The sequence below is a fragment of the Leptosomus discolor genome, chromosome 2 (genome assembly GCF_034619465.1).
Source record: "Leptosomus discolor isolate bLepDis1 chromosome 2, bLepDis1.hap2, whole genome shotgun sequence".
NCBI classification, from domain to species: Eukaryota; Metazoa; Chordata; class Aves; order Leptosomiformes; family Leptosomidae; genus Leptosomus; species Leptosomus discolor.
In genome coordinates, this window is record NC_141392.1 from 90095551 (window position 1) to 90109316 (window position 13766).

Here is a 13766-nt window from a genome sequence, read left to right on the forward strand (position 1 = left end):
AAGTCTGCTATTCTTGTGTTATACGTCCTTCTCTTTCAGAATGTTAAATAATCTGGGTCAGTAACTCAGTACGCGAGCCAGACCAATCAGGTGGATTAGATCCATATTCCACCCCCATATATTAATGTTTGGTTCTAGCTCAGCAACAGAAGATGCATTCTTCATGTATCTACAATGACCTAAGCACCAGCCCTATAAGTGTTCTTATCAAAGAAACCCATACGGTGGACCTCACACTCAGTTGTGAAAAACATGGAAAAAAACAAGATGTACATGAACATCGTCTTGTTCAGGGTCATCTTTCCATTGTCATTTCCTCCCTGCTTCTCCGATTATGTATTTCTAGTCCTTCCCTCACTCTTTTTCACTCCTCCAGTTGCTTGCTTTCCTCCACTTCAGAAGAAGAGTCAGCTCCTGAGCAGTCAGTAAGCTCACTCACACAGATGACAACAAGCTCAGTGCATCATCCTTCTTTCAAATACTATGTTGATGAACTGACAACACAAAGTTGCCTAGAGAAATTGGCTGAAGAGTCAATGTTTTAGGGCTGAATGTAAAACCGTAATGCAAGCCCAACTCTTAGATGTATTGCTGTCCAGCCAAATCCTCAGACATAGTCAACCACCAGTAATACTTACTTTCCAAGAGATTGGCTGCCCTAGGAACAAGGTAACCTGGGACAAGCCTTCCTTCTGCTGATCCTGCCCTAGCTGTAACAGATCATAGTGAGAGATGTAAACCATGCCCCCCAACTACCAACCTTACACTGTATATGGAAGGGCTGCTCTGCAGAAGTGAACCACAAAAAGGTAGGACATGGTACACATATAGTGGATGCTCTCAGCCTTCAGCTCCAGAAGTGCCCTGCGTGGTTCCTTGATGTGTTTTCTGATATCAGGTACGGTTATGTCAGTATTTCATCTTTAATGGTTAATGCAGTTTGTTCTAAATTAAAAAAAATAAAAACCTGGACTAAATGTGAGTTATATTTAACTGCTTGCAAACCTGGACTAAATATGAGTTATATGTAACTGTTACATGTAAGTTGGAGATGTAGCTACTTGTTATTAACATATTTGATTAACTATAAAGAACAGTAAAAATAGGAGGACTACGGTTCTTAGAAGTACTGTGAGAAGAAATTGCAGAGTTTCAAGCACATTTTCACCTTCTTAGATACATTATTGCTTTTCTTTTAAAAATCTTTGGAGTGTTTTCCATTCAGTCACCTTCCCTACATCTTTCCTTAAAAACATTTTCCATTTTCCAATAATTTATGTATCAAATATGCTCATATCAAAAGTCTGCTTCTACCGCTTCTCAGACCTGCAGAGACTTGTAGTACCCAGGCTACATGCTCTCTTCCTTGTACATCATTGCTGCTGTTAGTTCTCCATGCTAAGTTGTGCCTGCATTAATCTGTGCCTGCTCACACCCGTGGGTCCAGTGTTTCACAGTTCACAGTGATGTCTGCTCCTTTATAGAAGTCCAGTCTCTAAAACCTGTTATCCATTTGTCAGGATATGAAAGCACAAATGTCACTATTGGCAGTGTATAGACTGGAAGTAAACCTATCTCAAGCCCTATTTACACTGCAACTGTTTACTGTCCACTTACAAGCTAAGGATATGATTAGTTTAAAATTTCACAGGACACATGGCTCACGTTCCAGCAAATTAATTACACTGTTGACAAATTTTTTGTCCACCCCTACAGATGTTTTTTTTAGCTGTAAAGCTGCTGCCAGTTCCACATATAGAAGGTCAAAAGTACTTGAACATCTGCAGTAATTTTTGGTGACAGCTACAGCACTGTAGCAGTAGCTACAGCTTGGCCTAGTCCAAAGCAGTGTATCTTAGTGTTCATATTGACAATACAGAAAGACATAAACTTTCATCATGTTCCATGTGATATTCACAGTACTTCAAGGACGTGTTATGATTCATTTTCTTTCGTGCTGTTGAAGAGATTTCCACAAACTTACAACACCACTACCTTCAATCGGAGAAAGGCACCACAGTAAGAGTTGCTGTTGTTCTGATTATGGAATGCTGACCCGACAAAGATGAGGGAAGAGGCTGCAAAAGCCCCATGGACAGATGTCAGGACTGCATTCATACAGATGACCCAGGGGCTAAATCTAAGTTTTGCCCTGTAACTGTGATGGCAGAAAACATTCCTTGTGGTCAATGACAGAGTGTTCACAGCACAACAGGACTGCCAGCTATGATAAGCCTTAAAAGCTGTTAAGAAGTTTCAGCCATAAAAGATGTAGAATACTAGACTTCATAAAGTGGAAAAAAATGCTTATTTTTTTATAGAATAAGCAAAAATAACAAGACCAGAAGAGCCTATGACTCCATGTAGATGGACATTCTGCATTACTGCAGACTTGCATACTTCATGTGATACTAAGCTCCTTGACCCTAAACAAGGAATATGGGGCTAAACTTTGAACAACAAATGCAAACCAGGAGACCCCAGAATCAGTCTAGGCTCATATCTTTCCCAGGGAACAGGCTGAAATAATCACAGCCTGTGAAATATGCTCTGTGCTTGAAGAAGAGGGTAGAAGGGCCACAGCTTCTCTGTCAACCTGTCCTTCCTTCCTAATCTCAGTTCGAAAGGTCCATATGCCTCTCACCACTTCATCAAAAAAAAGTTATTAGGGCATAAACACAAAGCACAACGTTTTCTGCAGCACCTCCCAGGCTATCTACTTGCCATCTTCAATCCTTGCCAACAAAGGCTGCAGGAAGCTGGAAAATAATACATATGGTAAATAGTCTTAAAGAGAGGTAGAAAAGATAATGGACCAAAAAGGAAGTTAATTAATTAAAAATACAAGAGGAGAAATCCTATTCAGAGAGTTTATTCTCTTTCTACTTATTTTTTTCTGGTGTTCAGAAATCTGCAGAAAACAAGAGCTACATCAAATCAGTTTTGATTGTCTAGCATGTTTAATTTAATTACTGTTACATGTTTCTGGCACTACATGCAACTTAGAAGAATTTGGTTTTAGTACTGCACCATATTAACTATGTGAAATTAATTCATGAAATTAAAAAATAATCTGGCTATAGAATTTCTGGTTTGTTGGCCCAATGACACAAGAGCACAACTTTCATATCACAAAAGAAAGAGCATACCAGGGCCAGAAATCACTAAATGATGCACACCAGTGACTGCTGCATTAGGTAATAGTTCAGAAAGACTTACCCTGCCTGTCAAACCAAAAAATGCTGTGATGCGCTAAAGAGAGAGGGACCCTGCTTTGCGGTGGCTTAGAAATAACTTCATACCCATGCCATTTCTCCAAGCACAGAGCAAACTAGGGTACAGCATTAACAAATGTTTTAGATTGCTAGTCTCCAGACTGATTTGCGGGTTAAATGGGCAAAATTGACAGGAACCAAGCAAGGTCTTGTTCGCTTAAGTTCACTTAAAATTCAGGGATCTGTGAAGAGCTAACAAATTGCTGTTCCCATTTAGTGTTGAGAAGGAAATATTTTGGAAAGGAGAAAAAATCCATATTGAATAAGGTTTGGTCATAAATACAGAGTCTTTTAACAATTATGACTTCAGCTGACTGCGTATAAGTAGTGAATCTCAGAAGAGTGAAAGTACATCCATAAGATGGCAAGAATATTTTCCAGAACCATTAGTCCCATTTTGTTGCAAGAATAAGAATAAAGCATTTGTGATAACAAGCCTTTCCTCAGGTTCCCATTGGCTTATTGCTCAGCTATTGATCCATGTGTTACAGAAGCATACTGATGCTGAGGGATTCATCTACCCAAGCATAAATAAAAAGTTAACACCAAGTCCAAGCTTTGGATCTCTTTATTGTCCCTTAGTGCAATAAGCATCTCTGGATATCAAATCAAATCGATTTATTCTAAAATAAATACCTAATAGATGCCAGAATAAATATCCTTTGAAGATGCTATTGATCACTATAGAGGGAGTGACTAGCTTAGACTTTAGTGTTAAACTTTAAGACACCTAAAATTAGGTGATGAATTCCACACTAAAGGCTTCCTTTTGTCATTGTGTCATGCCTGACCAACCTGATGGCTTACTATGATGGTACAACTGGCTGAGTGGATGAGGGGAAAGCAGTGGGTGTTGGCTACCTCAACTTCAGCAAGGTTTTTGACATGGTCTCCTGTCAGATCTGCATAAGTAAGCTTAGGAAGTGTGTGATAGACGAGTAGACCATGAGGTGGATTGAGAACTGGCTGAAGGACAGAGCTCAGAGAGTTGTGATCAGGGATGCTGAGTCCAGGTGAAGGCCTGTGGCTAGTGAGGTTCCCCAGAGGTCAGTACTGGATCCAGTCTTATTCATTATATTCATCAGAGACCTGGATGAAGGGACAGAGTGCTCCCTCAGCAAGTTTGCTGATGACAAAACTGGGAGAAGTGGCTGGTACACCAGAGGGTTACGTTGCCATCCATCGAGATCTGGACAGGCTGGAGAGCTGAGTGGAGAAGACCCTAATGAGGTTCCATAAGGGTAAGTGTAGGGTCCTATACTTGGGGAGGAACAACCCCATGTACCAGTACAGGTTGGGGGTTGACCTGCTGGAGAGCAGCTCTGCTGAGAAGGACCTGGGAGTTCTAGTGGACAGCAAGTTGACCATGAGCCCGCAATGTGCCCTTGCGGCTGAGAAGGCCAGTGGTGTCCTGGGGTGTATCAAGAAGAGTGTGGCCAGCAGGTCGAGGGAGGTTCTCCTTCTCCCTCTACTCTGCCCTGATGAGGCCCCATCTGGAGTAGTGTGTCCAATTCTGGGAGCCCCATAGTTCAAGAGGGACAGGGAACTACTGGAGAGAGTTCAACAAGGGCTACAAAGATGATGAGGGTACTCGAGCATCTCTCCTACGAGGAAAGGCTGAGCGACCTGGGGCTCCTTAGCCTGGAGAAGACAAGACTGAGAGGATACCTTATCAACCCTTATAAATATCTAAAGGGCGGGTGTCCAGAGGACAAGGCCAGGCTCTTTTCAGTGGGGCCCAGCAACAGGACAAGGGGCAGCGGGCACAAATTAGAACACAGGAAACTCCACCTGAACATGAGGAAAAACTTCTTTACTTTGAGGGTGACAGAGCACTGGAACAGGCTGCCCAAAGAGGCTGTAGACTCTCCTTCCCTGGAGATATTCAAAACCTGCCTGCATGCAGTCCTGTGCAACCTGCTCTGGGTGAACCTGTTTTAGAAGGAGGGCAGGAATAGACAATCTCCAGACGTCCCTTCCAACCCCTATGTGGAGGGTTGACCCTGGCTGGCCACCAAAGCAGCTCTATCACTCTCCCTCCTCAGTTGGACAGGGGAGAGAAAACATAACAAAAAAAGTTCATGGGTGGAGATAAGGGCAGGGAGAGATCATTCAGCAATTACCATCATGGGAAAACAGGCTTGACTTGTAGGAAAAAAAAGTAATTTATTACCAATCAACTGAGAGAGGAATAATGAGAAATAAAACCAAATCTTAAAACACTTTCCCCCCGCCCCCTCCCCCCCCCCTTTTTTCCCAGGCTTAACTTTGTTCCCGATTTCTCTCCCTCCTCCACCCAAGTGGCATAGGTGGGCAGGGAATGGGGGTTGTGGTCAGTTCATCACTCTGTTGTTTCTGCCACTACTTCCTCCTAGGACTAAGACTCCTCACACACTTTCCCTGCTCCAATGTGAGGTCCATTCTCACAGGAGATAGTCCTCCATGACTTCTCCAGTGTGAGTCCTTCCCACAAGCTACGGTTCTTCGTGAACTTCTCCAACATAGGTCTCCTACATGGTGTGCAGTACTTAGAGAACCAACTGCTCCAGCGTGAGCCCCCCTCACAAGGTCACTAGCAGCAAACCTGCTCCAGCGTGGGCTTCTCTGTCTCTATAGGCCACAGGTCCTGCCAGGAGCCTGCTCCGGTGCAGGCTTCCCATGGGGTCACAATTTCCTTCAGGCATCCACCTACACCAGCGTGGCGTCCTCCACAGGGTGTAGGCAGATATCTACTCCGCTGCCCATGGGCTGCAGGGGGACAGCCTGCTTCACCATAGTCTTCACCACAGGCCGCAGGGGAATCGCTGCTCTGGTGCCTGGAGCATCTCCTTCCCTGCTTCTTCACTGACCTTGGTGTCTGCAGAATAGTTATTCTCAAATACTCTCACTCCTCTCTCTCACTGCAATTACTGCTACGTAATAACTTTTCCCTTTCTTAAACTTATTATTCCAGAGGCTCTACCATCATCGCTGATTGGCACAGACTCGGCAGCGGTGGGTCCATCTTACAGCCAGCTGGCATTGTCTGTATTGGACATAGGAGAAGCTTCTAGCAGCTTCTCACAGAAGCCACACCAGCTACCAAAATCTTGCCACACAAACCCATTACACCCTACCATTCTGTGATTCTGTAGCTTTGGAGTTATCAGAGTACTAAAAAAAAAATATTCTTTTTTTTTTGCAGTGCCAAAATACAGATCTTTTCACTTTCAGTTACCAAACTGAATCTAACCTGAGCCTGAGCAGTACTATTCTGCAGTAGGCTGCAATGTATGATCACATACAAGTCATTCTTCCAGACATAAAGACTAACAAACAGAAAATAACAGAAGTACTGTTTTTTGCTAATCTTCAGCGTGATTCCTAAAAGTAATGGGAACATACTGAAAAAGCTGAGCATCACTAACATTCTCTTAAAGGAAAAAATATATCCTATTTTACAACAGACATGCTGCAAGAAGAGTGGTCCCCCTCAAGCATGAAAGTTGTTGTATAAAAGAAAGACTTGAGGAATACAAATGAATTTCATAGTTCTTAAGTAACTTCATTCTTCCTTTGCTTTGAAGGAAAGTTAGGTTTTGAGCTTCTCTATCACACCAGAAACAGAGGAAGTGAATATTTAACAAATGAATGGAACCAAAATCTGAACAAATTTACCACAGAATTTTTTGGCTGAATTATTTCTATCAACCCTGTTTAGCCCAAATTTTAAGTTGACAGCACTCAACGGTTCTCATTGAAATTAGCACAGCTGATTACTTTCATGTCCAGCCATCCACAAATATCTCAACATGTTGGAAATAACAAAATTTACTAAAAACGTGAACCCCATGGAATTCATAGCTCCTAAGACAGCTGTAACAAAATGCAAGCAGGGGTCCTGACCCTGCAAATGCTCAGTTCATTAGGTTTATTCATGAGAATATGTAGTTGAAGTATCAGTCCTTTGGCTAAATGATCAATACACTAGCAGCTGGTGCACTGTGACAGACATTCATTAAATCCCTGTTCATCATTGTTTGGTTGTTTCTACTGCTATTTTCTTTATCTCTGACTCTTATTTCTTCCCACATCTTTAGAAGGGAACACTTTGAGACCTGTATTGCTTAATTTCATGTATGTTACCTAAACACAACTCTAATGTGCTCGCTGACATGAGTCTTTAAACAACATGGAAACACAAAGTGTAAATAATTTTGTGACAGTGATCATAATCTAGAATGTGATGAGGATGGTAATGGTGATATAAAACACAGTAATCCTGCAGAAAAGTCTTTCCCTTAACATCAACAATTGAGTAACAGCAGTATCTTTAAAAGTACATTAAAGAGAAACGTTAAAATCAGGTTCACAGTTTAACGTTTTATGATATAGATAGTCATTCAGTATGTAACTCAATCCTGAGTAGGGATACTGAGCTACTCTGTAATATGGAGATTGTGTGAAGTGCAGTACTTAAAGCAGAATGCCATGACTCTGTAAATCCAATTCTGGGAGAGTGGGTTAAACTTCTGAACAATCCTGTTTAAAACATGAGGTGGGGGAGAGAAGTTGTCTGATTTTGCAACTTTATTGGCACATCTGTAATTAATAACAATGGTCCCTGGCATGGTTATGCCTGGCGCACAAGAATCTCCAAGACTACTCCCAGGCATGACTTGGGAGCAAGCATGTGCCAAGGACGATTTCTAATAGGCAATCTGAACATGACTACCCTGTTATGGAAGGTAGGACAATTTAATAGTATAAATGACATCAAGCTGTGTTCCTGGCCCCAGGGTCATTAAAATGTTTAGCTTGCCATTACAGCCTATGTCCCCAATGATGCTAAGGAGTCCAACAATTTAACATGGAGTCTGCAGTATCTCCAATAGTGGAAGTTTTTAAGAACAAGTTAGACAAACATCTGCAAAATGTTTAGGTACCGCTTACCTTGCCTTGGGGCTAAGAAGTTGATTTAATAACTTGAGGTCCTTCCCAGCCCTTTTTCTGATCATGCTATAATTGTTGGATGTTTCCACTTTCTAAAAGGGTTGGTCCTTTTTAACAGTGATCGGACTACAGTGAATTATGAGAGGGTTTGACTTTGAGAAGAGACTTTAGGCCACTTTTACTACTCTCAGAACACGAAAGAAAATAGAACTTCTTCATGTGGTTTTTTTATTGTTATAATGTGTCACCCAGTTCATTTTTCAGTTCATATCAACACTGGTTTTTCATTTTAAAACAGTAAATATTTTTTTTAAAATCCATTATGATATAGTTAACAGGTTATGGAACAGGTAAGCAATAATATTCACTAGGAGGCCACGATCATCTGAGTTTTACTCTCATTTCACCTTTAAAATTTTACCTCCAGCCTTTGGGATTGATCATAGGATCTTGCCATCTCAAGGCAGAAACCTTGGTTTGCTTACAGGATTGCCGTGAGATCTGCCCCTTAGTCTATCAAAATGAGTTTCTCTTTGGGTTTCTAGAGTTTTGTATTACAGCAAATAGGTAAAACTACATTCAACTTTAGAAATCCTAATAGCCTTCAAAGGAAATCTGGCAAACATATTCACTTAATTACAACACTATTATTATATTAGTGTGCCTTGAACTGACTTGTCACAAAATTATAACTTTCAGGAAAATTGTAACTAAAACAATGTAAAGAGTTAAAGCCCAGTAAAGTAATAATAATGATGGAAAATAATTAGTTGCAGAACAAACTAAAGAAAAATTAGGTTATGACAAAGATAACATTAATACCATTTAATAGGTAACATTTAGTTTACATGTTAATGGTACGATAATACTGAGTACTCTGAAAAATATCTGTTGTGTGATTCAGGATGCAATGGTGCTGAATTCTCTAAGGAGCTTGATAATGTAATAATTTCACCATTATTTTAATCTAAGTTAAACTTTGTGAATGTTCTCAACAGATCTCAAGGTGCTTACAGATATGAGTTAACATTTCCTTATTTTGGTAACAGATGGAGAATTAAGGAAAATTGTAAATAGATAAGTAAGTCTCTTATGTCTCAGCTGCCATGCAGCCATCAGGTTGCTATTGATACCTGGTCATCAAAACAAAGTGTCAAACTTAGGCACCTGTTATATTTTTACGTGACTGAGCTTATTTCTGCGGGAACAAACAGTATGTCTAGAGACATGCAACACACTTCAGGGCATTAAAAACACCTCTGTGCCATCATCTCTTCTTTCCCATACAGTTGAAGGGAAACAAAAACCAAGCCCCTTGGGAGCTGATTATTTTTAAAGAACGTTTTCCTGCCCATTCACACACTCTATTACATAGTTTTATTTTCAATTAAATCAGTACTTTGCTAATATCAATGATTCTACTTGTGAATGAGATGCATGTGAGTGTGAAATGAAATGGAGAAGAGGGTGTGCAGGAATGGATAAACCCGTAAATGAAGTGGTGCTTGGGAGTGCTCCTGGGCAACGGAAGAGGATTGCCCCCACTGCGAACCTGCTGGGGCAGTCCTGGGCACATTTCTGACCCAGGCCTACAAGAAGTTTCCCAAACCTTTCCCACACCCATTTCAGATATTAAAACATTCATTTAAAAAAGAGACCGTTTTCAACAAGTAGCTTAGGTACAGCCCCATGGTTTGGATGGTAAAAAAAAGTCAATAGTATAGGTGTTGGCCACTCTGAGTCGGTTTGCCTGAGTGCCTGAAAAAGTTACAAATTTAATTTAATTCTTTTAATTAACTACTATAGACTGGTGTATTCTGGGCTTTGTTTCTGGGGATTGTATGTGACTTCTACATTTTTTTTCCCAGAGTACAATGCCCCAATATCTTTAAAAGCTTTATCAGCTCCAAAGTTTTGCATGTATTGTTATTGATGTATGGAACACTCTATGGGTGAGAAATTGGCTGGAAGGTCGCACTCAAAGACTTGCAATCAATGGCTTGATCTCTAAGTGGAAAGCGGTAACAAGCGGTGTTCCTCAGGAATCAGTACTCTGATGGGTGCTATTTAACATCTTTGATGGTGACATGGACAGTGGCATCAGGTGCACCCTCAGCAAGTTTGCCGACGACACCAAGTTGGGTGGTGAGGTCAACATGCTGGAGGGAAAGGATGCCATCCAGAGGGACCTGTACAGGCTGGAGAGGTGGGCCTGTGCAAACCTCATGAAGTTTAACAAGGCCGAGAGCAAGGTCCTGCACCTGGGTTGAGACAATCCCAAGCACAGATACAGGCTGGGCGATGAGTGGATTGAGAGTAGCCCTGGGGAGAAGGGCTTGGGCGTGCTGGTTGATGATAGGATGAACATGAGCCAGCAGTGTGCGCTCACAACCCAAAAAGCCAATCATATCCTGGGCTGCATCAAAAGATGTGTGGCCAGCAGGTCGAGGGAGGTGATTCTGCCCCTCAAGTTGCCCTCGTGAGACCCCACCTGGAATACTGTGTCCAGCTCTGGAGCCTCCAACACAAGAAAGACATGGACCTGTTGGATCGAGTCCAGAGGAGAGTTGCCAAGATGGTCAGAAGGTTGGAACACCTCTTCTACGAGGACAGACTGAGAGAGTTGGGATTGTTCAGCTTGGAAAAGAGAAGGCTGCGGGGGAGACTTTATAGTGGCCTTCCAGTACCTGAAGGGGGCCTACAAGAAGGCTGGGGAGGGACTTTTTACAAGCGCCTGCAGTTACAGGACGAGGGGTGATGGTTGCAAGCTGGGAGAGGGTAGATTTAGACTAGATATGAGGAAGAAGTTCTTCACTCTGATGGTGGTGAGACACTGGAACAGGTTGCCTAAGGAAGTTGTGGATGCTTCATCCCTGGAAGTGTTCAAGGTCAGGTTGGATGGAGCCTTGGTCTAGTGGGAGGTGTCCCTGCCATGGCACAGATGTTAGAACCAGATGATCTTTGAAGTTACTTCCAACCAAATCATTCTATGTTAGAATGTCCTATGAGTTAGGACATAGACCCACTACCCTAGTGGGCTTTCTGAAATTGGGAGACTATTTACTGTATTTAATTTTGATAAGGGATTGTGTAGGTAGTTAACCCATTAACTTCCATTTCATTTCTGTTTTTAAGTGAAAGGACCTTGTTGGTCTCAGTAGAATTGTGTCAGGTTGACACTGTTTTGGGCACTGAGGGTTGTATCAAAACATCTGTCTGGGCTTGTGTTCTGAGGAGCTGCTGAGAGTCTGAGTATTCTTGACAAGAATATTGAACATTTTCATTTATTATACTCAGAATCCTTTTTTTTTGTAATTTTATCTTTGATGGAAAATTCCTTTTCTAGAGGGTTTTTTTTTAATTATTTTGCAGAGATAATAAATTCAGGTGACATAATTAATTCAATTTATTTATTATTCCTAGAGATGAAAAATTCTTAAGTAGCAAAATTCCCAGTGCTGTTAGGATTAAAAGTATCTTTAATAATATAGTATGTAGCACTTTACAAATATTCAAATAAATCTGTTAATAGCTCATGAACCGGCTAGCATAGTTCAATATAAGAAAATATGAAATTACAGCTTTTATATATCTAAGCATTGCCAAGTAAAACACTAAAATTAAAAGTCTTGTACAGAGTCAAGAAAGCAGAAAGTAGTTGAGTGAACTGCTTATATCCTGAGATACTTATTTCTTAGAATTTTGAAAGGTTCAATTCCCTGAAGGAAAAGGAAATCTAAGCATAATAAAATGGAAGGGAAAATTTATGTATAAGAAGTGTAAAATAGTACTGGGAATCTGGAAGTGTTAGAAATATTTGACAAGATAATTCTTTCACAATTCTTCATTCATATTTGAAGAGTTATTTCATTATAAAAGAACCTTAGTTGAGTAGGAAGATAATAACATCAGTGATAAAATGAACAGTGAAATGGAGAGTAATTTATACAAACAGGGAGATAAAGAATTTACAGTTGGTAAAAAACCTAAAGATATTGATGAAAAATTCCGTGGCTACGAAGGTTAAATACAAGATGGGGACATTCTTTAGATTCAGCAGAAGGAAATATTCATAGGAATAACAAGGTTAGTTAAGGAAAGTAAAGTTATCACTCATGTTGTATAAAACTCCTATATATATATATACAAGTCCTGTTGTATATTCTTCTTTATCAGGTATATCCATACCATTCAGTGGCAATAAAATGCTTTTGATACTGTCCATGTCTACAATATACATAAAGATAAACCTTTTGAAATAAAGCTTGATAACTGGCATCTTAGTATTCAGAAAATGTAGGAAAATGATTTTTGATTTAAGGGGTCAGGAAAGAATAGCTCAGCATTGGTTTCAAAGAAACATCATCATGCTTGTTGATTTTATAAAGAATTAAAAGATGGAGCCTTAGTGAATGCCAGTCATCATGGTGAGATGAAAACAGGGACTATCATGTAAACACATCCTTGTGTTTTGATAGAAATCTAAAATTAAAGTACTTGCGTTGGTATAAAACACCTTACTTACACATTCTGTTTTTATATAACAAAACAAGATGAATTCTGGAACTATAACTAACCAATACACTCCATCTAAAAACATATAAAACCCACAAACTTATGCAAGGGAAACAGACCTGAATAGTGGACTTTTTAACATATCAAAAAAACATTACAAGAATAACCAGAGACTGACAGCTGAAGCTAGATAATTCTGGAACAAGAATTACTTATAATAATTTATTAGTACACATTAGTTTTAAATGATTGTAGTGGTCTTTTATAATCTCATCTTGAATCCAAGAACTGAGAGTCTTGTGGTTCTTCCTGAATCTGTTAAGTTCATTCCTACCTGGCAGATTAGGGTTGATGGCTGGACTCAGTGATCTCAAAGGTCTTTTCCAATCTGAACGATTCTATGATTCTATGATTCTAATCAGACATCATTCACACATATGAAATGGTACTTGTGGCACAGCTCTGACTATCATTACATTCTGTCTGACCCGCAAACCTGTTCCTACAGACACATTCTCAAGTCTCTCAAAACAGAGCAGTTTTTCATCCTGAAGAAAAACATGGCTGTAAAGATTGTGCCTTAGAAGAAGACTGATGCTCAGCTAAAGCCAAATCATACTCAGGCCATAGTGCAAACTTTAAGCACAGAAAACTCTGTAAGTAAGGGAAAGTAGAATAAAAATTAAAGAGTTAAACCAAGGTTTGGTGGGCTTTTTTTTTTTTTCATTTCACTTTTCTTTTTCACAGAATGAAGGTTAAATCATAAAAGCATTTGCCTGTGAAACAACCCAAGTTATAACTAGCATATGCCAGTCTACTCAGCTGCAGAAGTAAAATGTTTGTATTTACCTGTCATCAGTCTAATTGCTTGAGTGTTAATAACATTTGTCTTCTAAAAGTTTTAGAGAAACTTCTTTCTTTGTCTGATAAATAACTCCCTTTGTTAAATTCTGATTTTTTAAGAACTGTTTGCTGACCCTAGTTTTCATTATCATTCATCTGTTGCTAATTTAATAAAACAAATAATAAATAATTAGTTATGTA